Source organism: Neofelis nebulosa, chromosome 15 (genome assembly GCF_028018385.1).
Source record: "Neofelis nebulosa isolate mNeoNeb1 chromosome 15, mNeoNeb1.pri, whole genome shotgun sequence".
In the NCBI taxonomy this organism is placed as follows: Eukaryota; Metazoa; Chordata; class Mammalia; order Carnivora; family Felidae; genus Neofelis; species Neofelis nebulosa.
Genome location: NC_080796.1, coordinates 54,833,311 through 54,856,394, shown reverse-complemented (window position 1 = coordinate 54,856,394; position 23,084 = coordinate 54,833,311). Strand labels below are relative to the sequence as shown.

At 36.9% G+C, this 23,084-nt stretch overlaps 1 long non-coding RNA gene across 1 annotated transcript in view; it reads right to left on the bottom strand.

Annotated features, from left to right (window-relative positions):
- Positions 1–23,084, bottom strand: part of LOC131496343 (uncharacterized) — a 368,341-nt gene that overhangs the window by 234,109 nt on the left and 111,148 nt on the right. The gene's annotated exons all lie outside the window — the stretch shown is intronic.

The window sequence follows — 23,084 nt, the reverse complement described above, 5'->3', positions numbered from 1 at the left end:
AATATATAAAATTTACATTTCCCACAAAAAGATAGAAATGCTCAGACGAGCAATCTATAATTTAAAAAGGTCACCTTTTAAAAATTCCACTTAAATAAACCTTAAAAAGATAGAAAATAAAATTATGGGCAGTCAGAATTAATGCATACTTTGTAATCAGTTAACCCCTCAACAGTTTAAGAATGTAAAGCATAATTGCTTAAACTAAAATTACTGGGATAGAAGTCAGTTTCATAGTCCTGACTGTGCTGCTAATTAGCTGTTGTGAACTTGAACAAATTATGTATTTCTCTGCCCCACAATTCCATAATTGGTAACACAAGATTAGAACTCAGATGGTTTTTGAGTGACTCCCAACAAGACACTCCACAAATTGCCAGTCTCATGGTCCTCCTCATCATCTAGCCCTCTGTTCTAACACCACCAGACATCTAAGTGCTCAGTGCTGACTCTGGATGAAAAGTTTACTATATATTAGCATTTCTGGTACATGTATTTTATTTTAGGTCCCAAATTCATAATATGTCCTCAACATTTAACTCATTTATAGTCTCAACCTTGAGTAGATATACTAGCTTTGAATGTTTCCCCAACATGCTTCAGTAAACTGTCAAAAGGAATCACTAGTGTCTTGTTTTTACTTCATATTTAATAAAGAGATAGTTTTTCACTTAATCCATGAAATTGTAATTTTGTGTAACTCAATCAAATATTCTCAATGTATTCCACTTGTTACATCTGAAAAGCCCTATTCCTTGAACTCATTTTATGGTTACCCTCTCTCGCCCAACTACACCTCCCCCCACTTTTCTGTCCTCACTTTCTCTCTTGTTATTTTGCTTTTCATTTTATTCTTTTTAAAAAAATGTTTTTACCAGTAAGTCTCCCAAGCATAGATATTAGTAGTAACAATATGTCAAAGACTCATGGATCCACCACTTTTTCTGGGTAAATTTTAACATGCCATCATATTTGATTCAGTAAAAACAGAACGCTGCACAGACAATTGAGACCCTTATACCTATCTCTACTCTATCCCTGTCTTTGCAGATAATCACTCTCTAGATTTGGGGTTTATAATCTACCTGCATATCTTTATATTTTCGTTACATGTAACTACAAATCATTGTATATTGGTTGACATGTTTTTAAACGTTATATAAATTTTATATATAAGGATATATCCTTATGCAGTCTGTACTGAAGTTATTAAGTTTAACAGAAATATTTACCAATATTTTCCATTAAGGTTTATACTTTTAGTTTTTTCTTTAAGGATCTTTCTGTAGCTCAAGGTCATAAAAATATTCTCCATTAATTTTTTTGAGGCATTAACATTTATGTCTTTAACCCATATTTTTGTAGGTATTGTGAGGTTGGGGTCTAAATTTATGAGGGGCTTTCTCCATGTGGATAATCAATTATACCAGCACTATTCATTGAAAATTCTATATTTTGTGCTGATTTTCACCTCTGTCATCTTATTTTTCCATATGAGGAGGAACATTCTGTCCTTGTACATTTTTCCATTTGTCTTTCTTTGCACAGATATTCCACCTTCATAATTTCTATTAACTCGAGTAAATCTAGATATCTGTTCTTTCCACCTGTTTGGAAAGTGCATTCACTATTTTTGATCCTTTTATAATGAATTATAGCAAGAACTTATCAAATTCAAAAGAAAAACTCTATGTAACTTTGTTTGGAATTGTATGGAATGTATAAGCTAGTAAGGGCAGAGTTAATATGTTGGCAATGTTCTCCTCCAGGGACATAACATAGTTCTCCATTTCTTTTGCAAAATAAAATGTTCATTTTCTCTAGAAATTCTTTTATATCCCTTGTTAAATTTATTCCTAGGCTCTACATAATTTTTGTCACTATTATAAGTATTATGCTTTAAGTTGTGTTTTTCTCATTGTTTATGCTATGTAAAGAAAGGCAGTGTATTTTTACATACTAACCGTGTATTTCAAAAACTTTGGTGAGCTTTTTCCAAATGTCAGATAATTTCCCTAAGTAGATTTTCTAAGTAGATAATCCTACCATAACATAGTTATACTACTTTTGTCTCTTCATTGCTTATAGTTATGCTTATTTTTAATTTCTGCACTAGGCGTGGCCTCTAGTAAAATATTAAATAGAAAAACTAATAGTAACTTCCTACGATAATGCTTTGAGTGTTTTACTCTTCCTATGACATTTGCTGTAAATTTTTGGTAGAAATTCTACACAGCATTAAGGAAATTTTCCTCTATTCCTTGTTTTTCAGGAATTTTTATTACAAATGGGTATTGCATATTTTTATCAAATGCTTTTTCTAAATTTATTGAGGTAATCATGGGGCTTTTGTCTATTAATGGGATGAAATATGCTAATAGTTTCATTACAGTAAAACTTCCTTGCATTCTGAAACAAACCCAATATACTCTTCATGTATTTGTTTATACAATATTAGCCTGGATTTGCTAATATCTTAGGAATTTTGCTTGTAAGTTCATAAGAAAGATGAGCCTACAATTTTCCTTTGTTGTGTTGTCTTTCTTCAGTTTTGGCACAGAAGTTTTACTAGTCTCAGAAAACGTGTTTATGAGGGTACTGATTCTCTACTATGAAGAAGCTGATGTTGTATTGATATTATCTGCTGCCGACATTATTTGGTAAAATCTACCTGTAAAATTATCTGGGACTGGATTTGTATGTTTGTGAGTGTAAGAGAAAGTGATGTTTGGCTTGGGGTGGGGGGATGTGCTCAAGATTTTCAACTTTTCATGCAATTGCCTTAATAAAGATTTATTCAAAAATTTTATTCACGTTTCAGTAATTCACATAAATTACATTTGTGTGGAAATCTGACCAGTTATTTCCTGAATGCATAGTACTCTTCTATGATTGTACTTAACATCTATTGGATCTGTAGATCTGTAACCATGACATTTTTCCATGTCTAATATTTTATAGAACATCTCTCCTCTTTCCACCATCACTGCTGCCACACAGACTTTTCTATTAACTTTACATAGAGACAAATATATTTTTTAATTCTACGTTCCCTTTCTCTTAATTTTTTAAATTCATTTTTGGGAGAGAAACAGAGCATGAGCAGGGGAGGGGCAGAGAGAGAGGGAGACACAGAATCCGAAGCATGCTCCAGGCTCTGAGTTGTCATTACGGAGCCCAATGTGGGGCTCGAACCTATGAACTGCAAGATCATGATCTGAGGCAAGTTGGCTGCTTAACCAACTGAGCCACCAGGAGCCCCTCTATGTTCCCTTTCTCTTAATTTAGAATTATAGTTGCTTTTTATTTCATTAACTTTTTCTCTCAGTTGTACTATTCCTTTCCTTTGATTTTGATGGGTTTTCCCTACTGATATCTCCCTGACTTTTTGTGTTGGTCATTTAGCTCATTATTTTATAGTTTTTCTTCTTTTTAAAAAATCAGCATTTAATGTTATAAAAAAATTTAAGAATCACTTTAGCTTTACCTCACAAGTTCTGATACATAACATTTTTATCTTTCATTCACACTTTCCAGTTCCCATTTTGATTCCTGTGTATTTTTATTTGACTTCAGTTTCCAAATGTATAAGCAATTTTTAGATATCTTTTAAAAATTGAATTCTAATTTATTTTTTAATTTTCATTGGTATTTTATTTGTGGAAAAACACTTGACATGAGAGCTATCCATTTAACAGATTTTTTTAAATATTTATTTTATTTTTGAGAGAAAGAGAGAAATGTGTAAACAGGGGAGGGGCAGTGAGAGAGGGAGACACAGAATCTGAAGCAGGCTCCAGCCTCTGAGCTGTCAGCACAGAGTCCAGTTTGGGGTTCTAACTCATGAACCACGAGATCATAATCTGAGCTGAAGTCGGACGCTTAACCCATGAAACACCCAGGCACCCCCGTTTAACGGATTTTTAAGCATACTGTAAAGAATTATTAACTATAGACACAATGTTGTACATCAGATTTCTAGAATTTATTGACCTCACATAACTAAAACTTTATACCCATTGATTAGCAACTAATATCTCCCCTCCCCTTAGCCCCTGGAAACCACCATTTTCCTCTCTACTTCTACAAAATTGACTATTTTAGAATCCTTGTATACATGGAATCATGCAGTATTTGTCCTTCTGTGACTGGCTTATTTCACTTAGCATAATGTCCTAAAGTTTCATTCATTTTGTGGCATGTTGCAGGATTTTCTTCATTTTTGAAGTTGAATAGTATACCATTGTATATATGCAACATATTTTCTTTAGTCAATTACCCATCAATGGGCATTTAGGTTGTTTCCACATTTTGACTATTGTGAATAATACTGCAAAAAACATGGGAATGCAGATAGTGTTTCAAGATCTGATTTCAGCCGATGGTACTTTTTACATTTATTTCTTATTTGAGAATTTCAGGAGCTCAATGGTAAGCTAAATTTAAATCTCTCTCCCATGGTTACAAATTCTCATCAAAGACTTCATTTTTCTATCCCCAGTCCAGGCTGACAGTTAAGCTTCCTTGTCTTCTTCTGTGCCAATGGACAAATGTTTTCTAGTTCAACCATTTCCAATATTTATTCCTTTAAAGAATTCAGCTTTAAGCGGGGAGTAAAGGTAGGAGTCTCAATACCAATTCCTTCCATGAACTGGCCCAAAGCCCTGTCTTCTGTTCAGCATTAGCATCATAACGAAGATCCTAGCTTTCTCATGCTGACAATGCTTTTCCCCCACCCCACCCCCACCAGCCTCTATTCTCTACCAGAGAGAACTACAGTATCAATTTTCCTTCTTACCACTGCGGTCTCTGATTCTCTATTTAAAAGCATTTTTAACTATGTTAACTAGCAAATCTGTTTTGTTTTGTTTTGTTTTGTTTTGTTTTGTTTTGTTTTGTAAGGTTCTATTTGAATTCCAGTTAGTTAACATACAGTGTGATGTTAGTCTCAGATGTACAATTTATTGATTTAACACTTAAATACAACACCTGGTGCTTTTGTAATGGGAGGGTTTGCAGGTTACTCGGTTCAAAAATTTCTGGAAATAAACTAGTCATTTTCTTTTCCAATTCAATTATAATTATATAGATAATTGACAAGAACACTGTACATAATAAGCCAAACATAAGTGTGAATAGAATGTTGGTTTCCATTATAAGTGAAAATGCTCTTTTCAAATAGTGGCCATGATTGTTAAACATTTTATTTTGTTATTTTTTATTTTTTTAAACATTTTTAATTTTTATTTATTTTTGAGAGAGAGACAGAGAGCAAGGGAGGGTGAGGGGGAGAGGAAGGGGGAGACACAGAATCTGAAGCAGACTCCAGGCTCCGAGCTGTCAGCAGAGCCCAACATGGGGCTCAAACCCATGAACCGTGAGATCATGACCTGAGTGGAAGCAGGACACTTAACTGACTGAGCCACCAAGGTGCCCTGATAATTAATTAAAGTTCATATACTGAGTAGGCATTATTATGGAAAAATAATAACAACAAAATTAAAATAAATATTAATAAAGTTTATCAATCATTAAGCACCTGGATGTGTCAGTTATTACCAATCCTTATAATAACTCTCAATTTCCTTCAGGAAATTAGCACTTGTTAAGTGTTTCTCATCATGCAGCCAATTTGATGACTCAGCTAGGAATAAGGATCCATCAGTTTCTGACACCAGAGTTGGTCACCCTTCTACATTAAGGACTTCCATATGTCATTCGTGGATCTTAATTCATAAAGCACTATTATTTACTTTGGATTTTTATTTGTGAGCTCTTTAACTCAAGGTTGCTAGAGCAAAACCTAGGTTACTTTTCTCTTTATTCACTATATTCACCTCCATCAGGTTGTATGTATATCTAGAGCTTATTTTTTTATATGTAAACTTGTTTAAGTTGTTACAAATGGAGATTAAAGTCATAAAAAATATGCAAAATGCAACTAAGTATGGAGACTGTGTCATATTTATCTATATAATCCCACTTCCTCACATAGTACCTAATTTTTTTACATAAATAAAATCAAAATGATCTGAAAATATTTTATCTAAGTACTTCATAAGTTACCTTACAGTTCATGAATTAAATATATTATAAATATAGTTCCTCCTCAAAATTAATAAAAGCCCAGACCTTAGCAACTATGTCTATAAAGAAATATTTCAGTGTAAAAATAAAGAGAAAACTGAATTCAAGATCTAAAAGTTTACAATCATAATTTTATCATGTAGCAATTATAAGTACCAGTCAACAAACTCAAGTGTGCAAAAAACTTTATTTTTCTAAAGTAAACATATTGTCTATATCAGTAACTTTAGACTTAACTATGAAATAAACCAATGAGCCTTATTACCACAACAGAACTTAAACCATGTGGTTCCAGAACTATCTTGCTCTCGTCTATGGTACTAACCAAACTATAGGACATATTTCTATCATCCTGTTAACACTTTTCAGGACTGGCCCTGGGCAGAAAGGCATAGCCTCTGCCCAGTAACTGACTCTCTTCAGAACAGATGTTTCTTGCTGTTACTCAGACTTTTCTTTCCTTCTACAGTAGAATCTTAATTTAATCCAGAGACATAGGTAGCAGAATTTCTATTGTCTTCAAAATCTATATTTTATATTCTGATTTAAGTGTATATACTTCAAAAGGCAACAGTAGTAATTTTTTGTTGCTGGTTTTTTCTCTCTGCATGTTGCGTAACATTCTTCCCTGAAGCAAAGAAAGCCACCAGGCTGACTTCCTGAATGTCTGAGATAGGTTGGGGCGGAAGGAATTTCCAAAGAAACGAGGTGATCTTTGTGCTTTATCAACAAAGAGATAAGTTGTTGAAACCAACAAAAGTTGACTTTAAACATGAGTAGAGATATTAGCTTGAATCATATAAAATTACTAATTTGCTACCATTTTTACCTTATAAAAAGACAACTTCATATGATTCAACCTAATATGAGTGGATACATGTTATAATGAGTCAGTTCACGAGTTTAACATATTCTCTTAACAGGGAAATCAAGCACTATTCTGAATCTATATTATTATCTAATCTATAATCTATATTATTCTGTAGAGGAGAGATAGAATTCCTTTCATAAATGCTATCCTAAGAGATGAGGGTGATAAATTCTCCATCTATGAATTTTTATAATGTAAAAACCATTTGGACAGATTACAAATACCAAGAGAGTGGCACAGTGCACTTTTCTGTATAAGAGTATGTACATTGGAGCCAGTTGGCCTAGGTTCCAACCCAAGATCCACACTTGCTAGCTGACTGACCTTTCTGTGCTTCATTTCTTTTTCAATCTATAAATAGTCATACCTATCTCGTGAGGTTTTTATGAGAACTCAATGAGTTCATACTTTTATGTGCTTGTCAGAACAATGCTAAATGCATTGTGTTATGTGCATATTTAGCATCATTATTAGATGCTATGGGTTGAACTGTGTCCTCCAAAGATTCATATGCTAAAGCCTCCAGAGTACCTCAGAATATGATCTTATTTGGAAATAGGATTGTTGCAGATGCAGTTAAGATAAAATATTACTGCACTAGGGTAGGACAGAGAGAGTAAATGTGGACACAGTGACACATGTGCATTCAGGAAGAACATTTTGTGAGGATCAAGACAGAGATGTGGTGATGCTTTCATGAGTCAAAGAATGGCAAAGGTAGCCAGCAAACCACCAGAAGCAGAGGGAAGAAGCATGGAACAGATTCTTCCTCACCCCCTCAGAAGGAGCCATGTCTGCTGACAACTTGATCTTGGACTTCTAGCCTCCAGAATGTGAGACAATGTATTTCTCTTGTATAAGCCACCCAGTGGTATTTTGTTTTAATATCTCTAACACTTTAATACATTACTTAAAACTCATTTGTCTAGAAATATGGTCAAGAAGTCTGAAAATATATCTACTTTCTCTTTTAAAAGACGCCCTCTTTCCTTAAACATACTACCGTTTGACAGAGAGTTGTGTCCCCAAGTACTGATGACAGTAAGGGAGAACACTGGCCTTGAACTTCATGAACAACATTCTTGTAGAGTGTAATATGATACTGGCAGCCTATGAGCTCTCCATCTTGCTAAGCAGGCTTTCTGTACTCACATGTATGGGCAGAATAGGTTTCACTGTGATGTGTGTTATGTGACCTTCCAACTCAGAAAATAGCTGGGCCGACATGTCCAATATTTAAGTTCAAGATTAACTACAATTTAGTTAATCTTCAGGATTGTAGTTTATCCTAAATATAAATTATCCTAATATAAATTTCTTTCCTCATTGAAAAACAAAGAAGTGGAAGGATTATCGCATCATTCAATCAAACACTTTTATCCAAATGAATAAGACACTTCAGCTGAAATGTCTTGGTCTCTAATTTATTTGTTTCATTTCTTCATCTTTCTACATGCATAGCTCTTGCCCCTTTTTAGTTATGTATCTGTGACCCCAATATAGAATTTTTTTTCCAACATGTGAAGTTTATTGTCAAATTGGTTTCCATATAACACCCAGTGCTCATCCCAAAAGGTGCCCTCCTCAATACCCATCACCTACCCTCCCCTCCCTCCCACCCCCCATCAACCCTCAGTTTGTTCTCAGTTTTTAACAGTCTCTTATGCTTTGGCTCTCTCCCACTCTAACCTCTTTTTTTTTTTCCTTCCCCTCCCCCATGGGTTTCTGTTAAGTTTCTCAGGATCCACATAAGAGTGAAACCATATGGTATCTGTCTTTCTCTGTATGGCTTATTTCACTTAGCATAACACTCTCCAGTTCCATCCATGTTGCTACAAAGGGCCATATTTCATTCTTTCTCATTGCCACGTAGTACTCCATTGTGTATATAAACCACAATTTCCTTATCCATTCATCAGTTGATGGACATTTAGGCTCTTTCCATAATTTGGCTATTGTTGAGAATGCTGCTATAAACATTGGGGTACAAGTGCCCTATGCATCAGTACTCCTGTCCCAATATAGAATTTAACCCTTAACTTTATCATTCACTTCTGGAAGCACAATGTTAACCTCACCTTTCCTAGTTGTTTGTCAGGTTTTTGAAAACAGAAAACATGCTTTACTTAAAAAAAATAATACTCCCCGTAGTCACCAATTCATAGAAATTCCTCAAGAATAATTATTGTGAAATGTTCAAAAAAGACAAATCTATAGAGACATAAAGTAGACTACTGTTGGGGGCTGGGGAGAGATGGCAAATGGGCACAGGGATCTTTTGGGAGTGATGGATATGTTCTAAAATTAGGTTATAGTGATGATTGTACAACTGTACATACTTACTAAAATCATTGAATTTTACAATCAAAATGAGTGAATTTAATGGCATGTAAACTATTCCTCAACAAAGTTATTAAAATAAATTATTGATCGTTTTGAATAAAATATTTCTCCACACTAGTTGTATACTCATTCTCAGCAACATGGAGCTGTACACATGGGAGATGAATAGAGATGCTGAGTGTTAGAGAAAAAGCTGTTGCCATAGTGCAGTTAATTAACATCTTTAATATCCATCTCATTTTCCTTCTATTAGTAAAAGTATCTCTGGCCACCCTTGCAAGGAAACAGTTGTAGTGTTTGATTATGTGTGTTGCTTTATTATGGTTTACAATCTTCATCGAAGGAAAAGCTAGTTGACCCCAAAAGGAACAGATTGCCTAATATTTAGGCAGCACTTACTATATTTTACATTCTAGCTATTGCCATTTGAGAAAGATTATTTACCATGACAAATCTTAAATGGGAAAGGAAACAACATTTAACTAGAAAAACGTTTCTGTGCCAGAGTCATATGTTCATTGTAAGAGGAAAAACAAACTTCCCTTTAAAGTGGTTTTAATTATTCAGTCTTTGACGTGATTTCAGTATAATCCAACCCAAATGCTCCCTGACTTTTCTTTGCCAATTCTGATGAGTAGTACAACAACCTACTCCACTGTTTAAATAGAATCCTTTCCCTTTCCAGACCTTGTGGATTCCCTACTCAAAGCAATCTGACTTCCCAAGAAAACTGAGTCACTGAACTGGAGCTTACATTAATTGAGTTTCGAACGTGTCTCTAAAAGCCCCCTTTCAATCTGTTTTTAGAACAAACTTTCAAGAGCCAGATCAACATAACCTAAAATCTCAGGTTCCCAGACTGCCAGCTACCCATATCAGAAGTCTTAACTATTCCCGTAAAAAGACACAAGTTCCACATTATTTTTTTCAATGTCATCTTGCATAATTATTTAATTGCATTCTCTACTCCACAGTTGTCTGACCCACTGATACTCACTCACTACTCATTTCTGCCAAGGGGTCTTGGTTGTTCTTAAAGGCAAAGGCCATATTCTTATTCATCTTCAAATGTCAAACACATAGAACTGTTCAGTTCTACCCATTTTTCAAAAGCCATCCCAATGCTATCCCTTTCATAATATATTTCTATCAACATCCAGATATAATTACCTAACTCCTTTTATATCCTCTCTATATAGTACCACTTCTACTACACGTATTATGTCCTGTCTTTTTTTTTTACTTTTAGAGAAAGAGCAAGCACACAAGTAGCAGAGAGGGGCAGAGGGAGAGAGAGAGAGAGAGAGAGAGAGAGAGAGAGAGAGAGAGAATCTCAAGCAGGCTCCACGCTCAGCACAGAGCTCAACACAGGGCTCAATCCCATGAACCTGGATCAAGACCTGAGCCAAAATCAAGAGTATGATGCTCAACTGACTAAGCCATCCAGGCACCCCAGCTCTCTTTCGTTGCATAGTTATCTGATTATCCTTCTTATTCCCCATCACACTGTAAGCTTATGAAAATAAAAAGTATATTTATTAACTTGCATTTTCCCTTCTACCCCCAAGCCCTAATCTTACCCAGTGTCATTCTCAGAATAGAAAATATTCAGTAATACCAATGAAATCAAATAGTATTGGTGTGTATCCTCACTTAAAATTACAACATCCATGAATATCAATTCAAGTGGCAACAACAATGAACAAACATGCTTTATCTAGTGTATTTGTCTAAGAAGCAAGAAATATTTTATTCAATATAAGAATTTCTCTGTGAAAATTTTGAAGGGGATATATCTCTACCAATGTCCCTTTGCCAGAGTATCTTACAAAACTCTCCATCTCTCATTTTTTGCAAGTTTCTATCCACATCTGAGGTGATTTCTATATCACTCAACCTTCTGATACAGAGAGCAGTGTGGTGTAGCAGTTATGGTGTGTTCTTCACAATCACACAGACCCAGTTCCAAGCTAGGCAGCTCAGCAGGACTGTGAGCTCAGCTCTGTGTAGGTAAGCACACTGCTTACTCTGAATTTCAGATTCCTTATCTGCAATATAAAAACCAAAATAATAGTCTCATGTGGTTATTTTGAGGATTATATAGGAAAATGTGTTTACGGCACTCTTTACCATGCCTGGAATATTAAAAGCACTAAAAAATATTGAATTAAGGTACCAATTCAATTTAACAAATATGTATTGAGTGCCTGCTGAGGACCATGCGTTAATTTGTTCTGAGGACCTAATAATGAATAAGACTGGCATAGGCCCTACTCTTACAGAGTGTAGAGTCCAGTGAAGGAGACAGACACCTGAACATGCAAATGTAGTACTTGTGACAACCAAGCAATGCAGAAGCAAGTACAGAGTAGTTTTAGGGCTTAAATGAAGGACACCCGTAGAATCATAACAGACTTTTTTCACTCATCTGATATCTTCAAATCTCAGTGGAAACTCAGCACCTACAAAGTGTAGTCATTATTAACGATAAAATCTATTTGATAGACCAATGCTGGAGCTCAGTGTAAGGTGTCAGGGACCGTAGAACCACATCAAAGAACCATCATGCCTTTAGGGCATGCCACATTCTAGGATCCACAAGCACAGTCTCATGGAGAAACAGGAATCAAATCTACACACAAATAGCCATCCTTTTAGATTTGTAGAAAATCCTCAAGACAAAAGCATAATCAATACATATGTCTTCTATTTGCATATTTTCCTATCTTGGGTAATAACTTAAAACTCAATGTGAAGAGAAAGGGACCCTGCAAAGCAGATGCCTTTGCTATGCTTCTAAAACCTGCTTTCCTTATTTTCTAAAATAGCATGTTAATTTTAAAAGGCAAAGTAATAAAAGACATACAGGATGGTGAATGGAAATGTTTCAGAGCTCACAAGACCAATTTCTCATTATTAGTGGTCCCTGGGGAGTGATGAGAAACTCGCACTCCACTTGTCAAACAGGAACCTGGGTGGCTATTTTACACTTCACTGTACTTACAGCAATCCTACCCGATCAAGAATGTTCTGAGGAAGAAACAACATGAGTTTAGGTAAATGAAGTCTAGCAGCTTCGCTGTGGAACACAAATGACAGCTGTGACGGAAGGGCCTTGAGTTCATTTCCAAAGGTCATGTCTTCTGCCTCTGAACGGGGTTGACCAAGGGCTGCAGGAGGGAGGGCACACCATGCCTACAACCCTTTCCCAAGGCTGGCATCTACCACACTCTTCTTAACTCTACCCACTCTTCCCTGCACCCAACAGAGGGGCCAATGTGCACGTTCTGACCTGTAGCCTAATTCTAAATGTCTTGAGGAAGCACAGCCCAGAAAAGCCTTTTGTGGCCCTTAGGTTCCTTTGACTTCAAATATTGCTCTTTCTTATAATCAAATGCTTTGCTTGACTATGTTTTCCAGGGAGTTGACAAATACCTACAAGTCCCCATTATATTTCCATAAAGTGGCATACTCAGAGTTTTTATTCACCCCCGTTTCTCTCCCCTGGGTTCTTTATAAAAGTGGGTATGCTCTCCAAATGGGAGATTGGATCAGGAAAAGTCACCTAAGCTTCTACATCATCAACTGGAAAAAAAACAGTGAAATGAAATATCATGAATTGCTACATGTAACAAAAGACTCAATACTGTAAGATAAACAAACATCCTGGTAATCAGTGCTCTGGTTCTTGCTCAGCAGCGAGGACTAGAATGGAAGGTCCCCTGCTAACTGCACTGGAGTCTCCTCAGAGACAAATAGCTGCTAAAAACTGCTGGAAGGTTGGTGAAGTCCTAAAATCGATATAATTAAGAGCCTTGAGATACTGAGTCTCAACTTCCTCTTCTGATAAATGAAGATAGTGAAATCTATCTCTTAAGGTTGTTAAAAGGATTGAGTGAAGTCTGAGGTCACTATGCCCATTGCAGGACCTATATAAATGGTAGTAGGAGTAGTAGTATTACCCAGATTAATAAACACTCCATAATAACCTTGGAACATCCATAAACATAGAATGTAACACAACTCCTCAAATATACCGATAATGGACCTGACTGCTACAAGACATATGTGGTATAAGGGAAAAGCCCTGAACCAGAAACTACTGGATCTTGTCAGAAGCGATGTCTCTACACACTTAGCTGGGAGATCTGAGCCATTCACACCCCATCTCTTTCAAATTAGTCATCTGAAAATTCAAGGAGTTGACCTAAATTGTTTGTAATGCCCCTGGAAGCTCACAGACTGTCGTTTTAATGGATTTTCTAGATTAAGTAAGGTCCGTCTACAATATCTGAGAGGCATAATGTCACTAGATAATATACTGGAGGTTTTTGTGGAGGGGAGGGTGACTATTACTTATAAGATATCTCCCTAGAGAACTCCTAATTAGAACACTTGAACTCCTAAATTTCTTTAAACCACATCCTCCTAGTCAACTCTACTAGACCCCACATTTATTTATTTCTGTTAAAAGGAACAAGCTGCTGTGCCAAATGATAAAGAGCCTATCTCTTAGGAGCTGGGAGCATTTGACAGATACTATCACATTAAAACTGTTAGTTGTTGGAGGACAGCTAATATGAAAAATCATCCTACTGATAAGGAATCTGAAACAGAAAGTCAAGTGACTTTCTCTTGAGCACCAAGTGAGTTAAGGCAATTTAACTCTCCGAATTCTATGGACTAATCTGGCCTCCTAATTAGGTAAATGCAACTGCCCAGGCTACTGTGATGTACCCTGTTATGGACCTCTTACCTGTCACTCACTCCTGTGCTTCTCCCCCCAAAACCCGACCCTGGCTCTGACCCTCCCTCCACCTCACCACCAGGAGCATCACTATGGGCTCCACTATGATCACCTCTCCATTCTCAGCAACTCCATGGTCAAATGCCCTCCTGATGCTGATCCAGTCATAATGTTAGGAGGATTATCTAAATGCCTTCCCTCCAAACCCCATTATAGAGAATAGAATTGTCCACAGCCCAAATTGAAATTGACACAAAATCTGCCTTTGGTATCTATCAGCCATCTATGGGCCCTTATAGCAAGACCCGTTAAATAATTTGTGGGTCTCAGTGCAAAGTGAAAATGAAAGACACTTCGTTAAAAAAAAATTATGAAGAATTAACACCAGAGCATTTAGGCAAACCCTGGGCCCCAGGTAACTATGGGCCATGTCACATGCACATGGAGCTGGACCCGCTTCCCAGTGTCTCCTCTTGAGTTCTAAACATATACCAGATGTAGGGTCTGGCATCTTCATCAACCCAGAGCTATTTCCCCTGTCCTCACAGCAACCTCAGGCGATTTGTTTGCCAATCCCTTGTCTCCACAGGTTTATTTTATGTGCCACTGACATTTGCTATTCTCCTGTGGAGGAGGTCGTCAGATAGTGAATCCACTGGATCAACAGTGTTATCTGGAATATCATCCTCGCACTCCCATTTCAAATATGGCCTCCATCTTCCTGGCTGCATTTTTATTGACTAACCTATCACTGATTGGACCAGGGAAACCCTGTGTGTGGACAGTGTGAATCTCAATATCTGTCCAGGAACCTGGTATGTGGTCCACCTGGGAGTAGGGCTTGACCCTGAAGAAAGTCTCCTCAGCAGAGTAATGGTGTCTTTTCTTCAGGATGACAGACAAAACACTTAATTTCTCATTATCTAAAGCCAGTAAAACATCTGTAGGCTCAAAGCAGCTCTGCCAATTAGCAGAGGCCACAGCCTGAATCAATAAACTGCAGGCTAAAAATAAAGCCACAAGGTCCCTTTGGAATGCTACTTGACTTAAAACAGACCTAAGTGGAATATTCCTTAATTACCAGTGTTTCATAATACTTTTTTTGACCCTTTTTTCTCAGGCATGTTTGATTCTCCAGGGTATTTCGAGGCATTGCAAGTTAGCAACTTAAATCTGTTTCTAATCTGCAGATAGGATTATTCTTCCTACCGAACCACCATGGGCCTTGACAGAAAACAAAAATAAAATAATAAGGAACATATTATTAAGCATATTGTTGTCTGCATTATCAGCTATAACTAGCATCTTGAACTGCTAGAATTATTTAGAAAAGCTTGGGTGCTTTTCATTTATCATCAAAATTCAAATACACATTTCTTTCTGTTATGTTCTTGAAATACTGGGCATCAACTAAATTTCAGAAATTCAAACAAGAGGAATTCACTAAAGGAATCCTTATGGAATTCTTTTGTAAAATAAGTCATTATTCTCAATATGAATAATCATTCCTCTATCTGTGTTTTTCTTCAGATATTTTATCATATTTTGGTGGCAGGCGGCATACAATCTGTTTCTTTAGAGAATGATCCCCAGACTGCATCATTTGAGACAGATAAGTTAGATCCATTCAACACAATAGAAGCCATGTTAATAACAACCAAGTGGTGAGACCAGCTTCTCAATATGAAATTAATTCATTACAATGAATATAAAGTACCGAGAATGGGGTAGAGTTAAATACAGCATCTTTCTGCTAAAGAAAGAAAAAAGGCATAGGTAAAAAAAAAAAAAAAACAAAAACCACACACGTGCCTAAAAACTCTTGGCTGTTACATAATTTGAAATGAGACTATCAGATATATATCATTCCTTGAGTTTTGCCCAGAAATAAATCAGAAAGGGAATCAGAGAGCTGACTGTAAAAAAAAGCGCAAAATTTATGCACCAGGGTTTTAGCCTAGGCTGTATCACAACTAGCTGTGTGATTTGGGGCAATGCACAAGAGACCGGTGTTTTTGTCAATAAAATGAAAATTTTAAACTAGATTATCTCTAAAGTTCCTTTAAACTTTAACTTTCTCTGACAGAAGTTCTATTTTAAAATGGGGTTGGAGAAGCATGTCTCTGATACAAGCTTTTCGACTTCCTACAGAGACAACCAAGATTTAAATATAGAAATACTTCTCTTATTGTAAAAGTCTCACAAAGCTGTTCAAGCAAGTTATTAAAAAACAACCAACTGATGTATATTTTACACTTCTATTTATCTTCTGCCTACTCACTTATAAAAACAGTAAGATGGGATAAATGTCCACCAACCTGGAAAAAAAAACCCTCAAAATGTAATTTTCCCTAAATTACTATATTTGAAATTTTTCACTAGAGTCCAACAAGTTTCATGGTTTACTAAATATTATTTTCCATAGTTTTTGAAAATGTGTTGGGGAAAAAAATGACTGTTTGTCATTACTGCCCAGAAATCTTTCTTTTTCAAAATAAGATCATACTTCTTGTCTTTCGATCTCCCCTGTCTCCTTCCCATTCTGCCCCTTTCCTCAGTTTCATCTACAAAAACCACACAGGTAATTTCTCTTGGCCTGATGTCCAGCATTCAGGATGTCATACATGATTCTAGGCCCCCCAAATTATACCTTTCATAATGGCAATTACGTTCATTTTCTTTTATAATTTTCTTTGAGCCAAATTACTTTTCTTTTATGTAAAAATGTTGTAAAGCTACATTTTCTATATCTGAATAAAAATGTGATGGACTAGTTTTATAGTTATTAAGGCAACCCCCAGATAATCAAACTTGAGGGGGGGAAACATTTTTGGGTTGTTTTTGGGGGGGGGGTTGTTTGTTTTTTATGATAAAAAGCATGTTATTGTAGATTTCTAAAGCTCTGAGATTGCTTTTTTTTAAATTCTTCAAGTTTCCTAAAATTTAACGTGTGTTAATAACTAACTTGTTTGCATATCATGTCCTTCCAAAGGTTCTCAGGTGTAGTTTTATTATGCTATTCTAAGATCCTAAAGACACATGTTTGCTTTGTTTTATTCTAGTTCCTTATTTGATAGAAACACAAGGACTCCATTGTTCAAATTTGCATGTTGCACAAAAATACGTATTTGAGCAAATTATACTTACAAAGCTTGGCATTTCCAGATATATCTCATTAACTACTACACTAATTGTAGATTATAAACAGGTTACAGCAGAGACACAGGACTATCTCTAAGGAAGATTTGCAATGTGAGACAATTTATACGATAAACTCCTTCCCAACTCCACTCCATAATTTTTATATTAATGAAAATTAGTTAAAGGAACATTAAAGGTAGGTTTTATTTTGGATGAATCTTATTAGAAAGGGGATATATTCATTAATTGTTTAAATATTTCTTGAGCACCTACTGTACTAGTCGCAGCGCTATGCCCACAAAAGCAGTTGAAGCATGGATGAGAAAACTGGGCGATTCCTTTAGTAAAGGAGGGAGAGACCTCGCAGGCCAGTCCCCCATTCTCCACCTTTTTTGTACCACCTACCAGCTAATGGAAGGAACTATTCTTCTTAAATTGCCTTGCCCCTCGGTACCACCTAGCCATCTGCTTCCCTGAGTCCCCGGACATCACATAGACCTCCATAGATGGGTCACATGGGGCTCGGCATTACCATTACCCTGGAGATAGATTCGTTTCAAGATTGTAAAGTTTTTATTTTTTTATTTTTAAAATTTTTTTAATGTTTTATTTATAAGACAGAGAGTGACAGAGAATGAGTGGGGATGGGGCAGAGAGAGAGGGAGACACAGAATCCGAAGCAGGCTCCAGGCTCTGAGCTGTCAGCACAGAGCCCTACGCAGGGCTGGAACTCACGAACTGTGAGATCATGACCCGAGCCGAAGTCAGACGCTCAACCGACTGAGCCACCCAGATGCCCCAAGATTGTCAAGTTTTTAAATAGAAATCTGCATCAGAGCCATTTTACTCTCTATGATTAAAAAAATAAATAAATTGCCATGTCCTGCCCTTCCATAGCAGGAAATTCAGATACCTTGCAGGAAGTAACAGTCTCATATTAAAGAAAAAGGGCAGTGAGATATTTAGGGGATGACAAACCAGACAGGGGTGCCTGGGTGGCTCTGTCAGTTAACCATCCAACTTTGGCTCAGGTCATGATCTCACAGCTCCTGAGTTTCTCTGTGCTGACAGCTCAGAGCCTGGAGCCTACTTCAGATTCTCTCTCTCTCTCTCTCTCTCTCTCTCTCTCAAAAATAAATAAACATCAAAAAAATTTTTTTTAAATGAAAGAAACCAGACAGACCCCCGCTTTGCAACCACATACTGGTAAGCCCAGTATGTTTAACACATATATGGTGACTTAAAGAAGCAAATAGTCGTGATTTCCATCTGTGATAACAAAGAAATACAAAGAAACAAGAACTACAAAGATAAAGATAATAAAGAAAAGTTCCAGTTTCCTCGATACTTTATTACATTAAAAATGAATACATCACATTATTTCAGATAAAAGAAAATATGGATAATGGTAGATAAGACATATCTTGAAATATCGCCTCACTATCAGACACCTAGAAATGTTAGAAAAATACATGTAACAAAATACCTCTCCCCTCCCATTTAAACATATATTTAAGCTTACCAAAAAAAAAAAAAAAGGAAAGAAAATCCCCACAGAAAAACAGAGGGAATCCTAAACCAGAGTAGTAAACTAGCATTTAACATATGGTTGAGCTCAGCATTTGCTATTTTCAGATATCTGAAGGGTTGGCTTTTAGGAGCCTTTGCACGTCAGAAAAAGAGATTCCAGGCAGCTCCAGGTAGGAAGATGAGCAAAGGACTTCAAAGTGCTACATCTTCAGTGAAAGAGTAGAGAGGAAAACACAGTTACCTGCAAAGACAAATGACAAGGAAACCTGGATTCAGCATAATACCAGGGTATTCTGTGCTCTCCTGGATTTATAATTTAAATTTACCCTATGTATATGGTCCTGGAACCTCCTCTTTCCTCATGACAACAAGCCAAGAAAATAGGAAAGAAGTCCTAGGTTAGAAGTGTCTGGGCTGCCTGACAAAGCCAATGCACATTGTCTTCAAGGAATGTATCCTCAACCTTGTTCTCAGCGGGTTCCACAGATAAACATCATGAATGTACAATAAAGCTAAAGAACACAACCCAGTCCAAATTAAACAACTGTAAGCTGTCTTCTTTTTTCCAGGAGAAGAACTTCGCTTTTCTAGTTGCTAATGTTGCCTTAAATAGACTGGACGGTGGAGGTGGCGGGGGGGGGGGTGGGGGTCGGACACTGAGATTCTAACTGATCTCTGTAATCCAGTTGGCCAAGACACAAAAAGACCAACCACTAAGTGCTCAGGAGAAAATGGAAACCAAGCAGGGCTGCTGTTCCTTTTCATTACAAACTAGAGATCAGAAACCTGAAAGCATTACTAATTTCCTGGGAAAGTCAAGAGAATGGATGTAGAGCCACCATCAAATGGAAGCTGTAATGACTGGGAGTTAATGACTGGACTTTATAGACTGACAGAACCACAATTGTAATAAAGGCATCTTTAGAGTAAGTCATTTGAATAAATGCAGACAAGTTGGTAGCTAGTTTTAACTGTTTTTAAGTGCATTTTTTGTGCTGGCAATAGTGTGGGATGTTCAGTAATCCGTTTTTAATTTACATTGTCACCATGTTTCTGGTTTACACAAGGCAGAAGCCAAAGTTAGGTTGTTTCTAGTTAGCAGCAAGCAGAGAGGCCAAGAAGAGGAGGTGAGTCAAGTCTGGGTTACAGAATATTCCACCATGCTCTAAGATGTGGGCATTGATGCGCCTGGGTGGTTCAGTCAGTTGAGTGTCCGGCTTCGGCTCAGGTCATGATCTCGTGGTTTTTGAGTTCGAGCCCCGCGTCGGGCTCTGTGCTGACAGCTCAGAGCCTGGAGCCTGTTTCGGATTCTGTGTCTCCCTCTCTCTCTGCTCCTCCCCCTCTCATGCTCTGTGTCTCTCTCTCTCTCTCTCTCTCTCTCTCTCTCTCTCTCTCTCTCTCAAAAATAAATAAACATTAAAAAAATTTAAGATACGGGCATTGAGTCTATTATGACAGAGGTTGCTCTACAAAGATACAACATGGGAAGGAATTGCAGGCTGAAGGGACAGAGTAGAAAAGCTAAGGAGATCAGATCCAGAATTCAAGAAAAGCAGGAGCAGACTCTCAGGATCCTGACACAAATGGTGGCCGTGGAACACGGGGAAATCCACATAGATGGGTATCTCAGGATCTGTAAAAGGCAATTGGGCCCTCACAGAGGACAGATCACACATATCTGCTCACTCTAGGAGAAGGGCTATACTTCTTGGTGATAAAATGAAGTTCTGGTGAAAAAAAAATCACTACTTTGAGACGTTTCTTAAGCAAGGTGCTACCTACAAAGCACACAGAACTCACATGTTTCTAAACTTTTTAGTAAAAACTACGATGTTGTAAACAAAAACTTGAATACAATATTTTTAAAAATTCTTTAAGGAATATGGAGGTAAAATAATTGTGTTTTTAAAAACCTGTTGAAGACTAAGGAGGCAATAGCTGACATATTCACATCACATACTGTCTTTCACAGACTGTTTCAGTACATCTTTCTTTTCATTTTCTCTACTTAAATTAGTAAGCAGGAACAAGCATTTTCATATAGTACTTAAGTGTTAAGCACCATAGTAAAGGTTTTCATAATTTATTATCTGACTAATTTGTGGTTTATTTAAAGTATACAAAAATATATTCTAAGTTAGTTCATTTAAGTATCAGAGGTACATAGTCAGAAATAGCTGCTGAATATCATTACAAAATCTGGTTTGAAAAGAAATACACTTTTGCCAGGGGATAGAAAATAAAACTATAGAGTTTGTGTTTCCATCTAAATAGAAAACTCTCCGTAGCAGTTAAGGTAGTAACTACTCCACACGGTCTCAACGCAGGTGGTTGTATTTACAGACACATCAGAAAATCTCTCCTTTGTGAGAATGAAAACATTGGCCCAAACTGCTGCCAATTGGATACATTTCACTGAAGAACTCCCCAGTATCTATGAGTGAATTCACCAGTTGTTTATCATGCTTCTAGAATATACTTAAAAGTATTATGTATTAACTATATATATTAAGTATATATCATATTACATTAAAGTGTTATATCTTGATTATGTATTTTAAAGACCATATATTAAAATATATAGAACATATTTACTGTGAACAAATGGCAACGATCATACAAAAGAAGAGGATGTGCTGTAAATAGCTTATATCTTAAACCACCACCACCACCAGTAACCCATTTCTAACATTTCATTATTCTATTCATGTAAAGAAGTTGAATTTTAACCATGCAAAAACAGTAAATATTCTGTAACTATGCACATTTGAACTTGTGTTACTTCAGTCTTAGCTGGGCTGAAATAGAATTGGAATGAATGTGCTCAGGAGTGCATAGACCACAATTGATCAAAGACAGACTTTTAAAGAAAAGAGCTTTTGCAAACTGCACCAATGAAAAGGCTCAATGCTCCTGTCACCTGCCCCTACCTGACGCCTCTGAATCTGTCGGGTCCACCTTGAATTCCTAGACTACCTTTTTCCAGAAAAATTAAAAATGCTTAGGTACCTGCCACAAATATCTACACTTTGTCCTGGAATTTTTCCGGGGCCATCTTATACATAGCCATTCTGTTACTCTTCACTCCATGGCTTTTTGCTTCTCAGCCCTGTTGATATACAATTTTCACTCCATAAGAAGACGTTCATGTTGTATTCTGTTCACTAAGCTTTCCACTGGCATTCTTCCAGGGTGCTACTTTCAGAATTGTCCTGTCCGCTCCTTGCACCCAAACCAGGAGAAAAAGAAATCTCAGGCACAGTGCCCAGAGAGACTCCCAAATGTCCCGAGGTAGGGAAGGAATTGGAGAACTAGAAACCAATGAAAATGAGTGCTATCAGCAAACAACCTGGATCCTTCACAACTGATCCAAACCTCATCCTGGCTTCTAACCTTCAAGTTTGTCTGCCTTTTCTAGTCCCAAACGTATCCTCTACATTTGATAGATTCAATTTCTCTGGGTTTGTACCTTAAAATCATGAAATACAAGTAAAAATAATCTTCTGCCTTGTTAGGCTCCTAAATACCTTTTTTAAGTTTATTTATTTATCTTGAGAGAGACAGAGACAGCATGGGTGGGAGAGGGGCAGAGACAGAGGAGACAAAATCCAAAGCAGGATGTGTGTTGCCAATGCAGAGCCCAACACAGGGCTTGAACTCACAACATTGCGAGATCATGACCTGAGCCAAAACCAGAGTCCAGTGGTTAACTGACTGAGCCACGCAGGCACCCCTAAATAATTTTTTAATGTTTATTTATTTTGAGACAGAAAGAGATAGAGCACATGCAGGGGAAAGGCAGGGAGAGGGAGACAGAGAATCCCAAGCAGGCTCCATGCTCTCAGTGCAGAGCCTGATGCTGGACTCAAACTCACAAAAAGTGAGATCATTACCTCAGCTGAAACCAAGAGTCAGAGACCTAACCAACTGAGCCACCCAGGCTCCCCTAGGCTCCTAAATACTTTAGGAAATACTCCATCAATCATATTCTGATCTCCTTTCCTGCTATTTTGTTCTAGCATTCCTCAAATCCCACCATTCTCTTTCTCTCTCTCTGTCTCTGTCTGTCTGTCTCTCTCACACACGTAAGTTTAGATTAGACATAGGATAAGGGTATTAACAATCTCACCATACTATGCGTTCATTAATCCTCATCTGGAGCTCTGTGTTCAGTTCAGATTTTAACAGGTATACTAACTGAAGAATAATGGTGAGTCCAGAAGTGACCCTATGAGGACCAGCTGAAGGAACTAGAAAGGCTTAACTAGAAAGGAGACCTCTCTAGACCCTTCGGTTATTACAAGTCCTTAGTAATTTGACTATTTTAAACAGATTGATTTTAATAGTTTTCAATAATTTAATAGC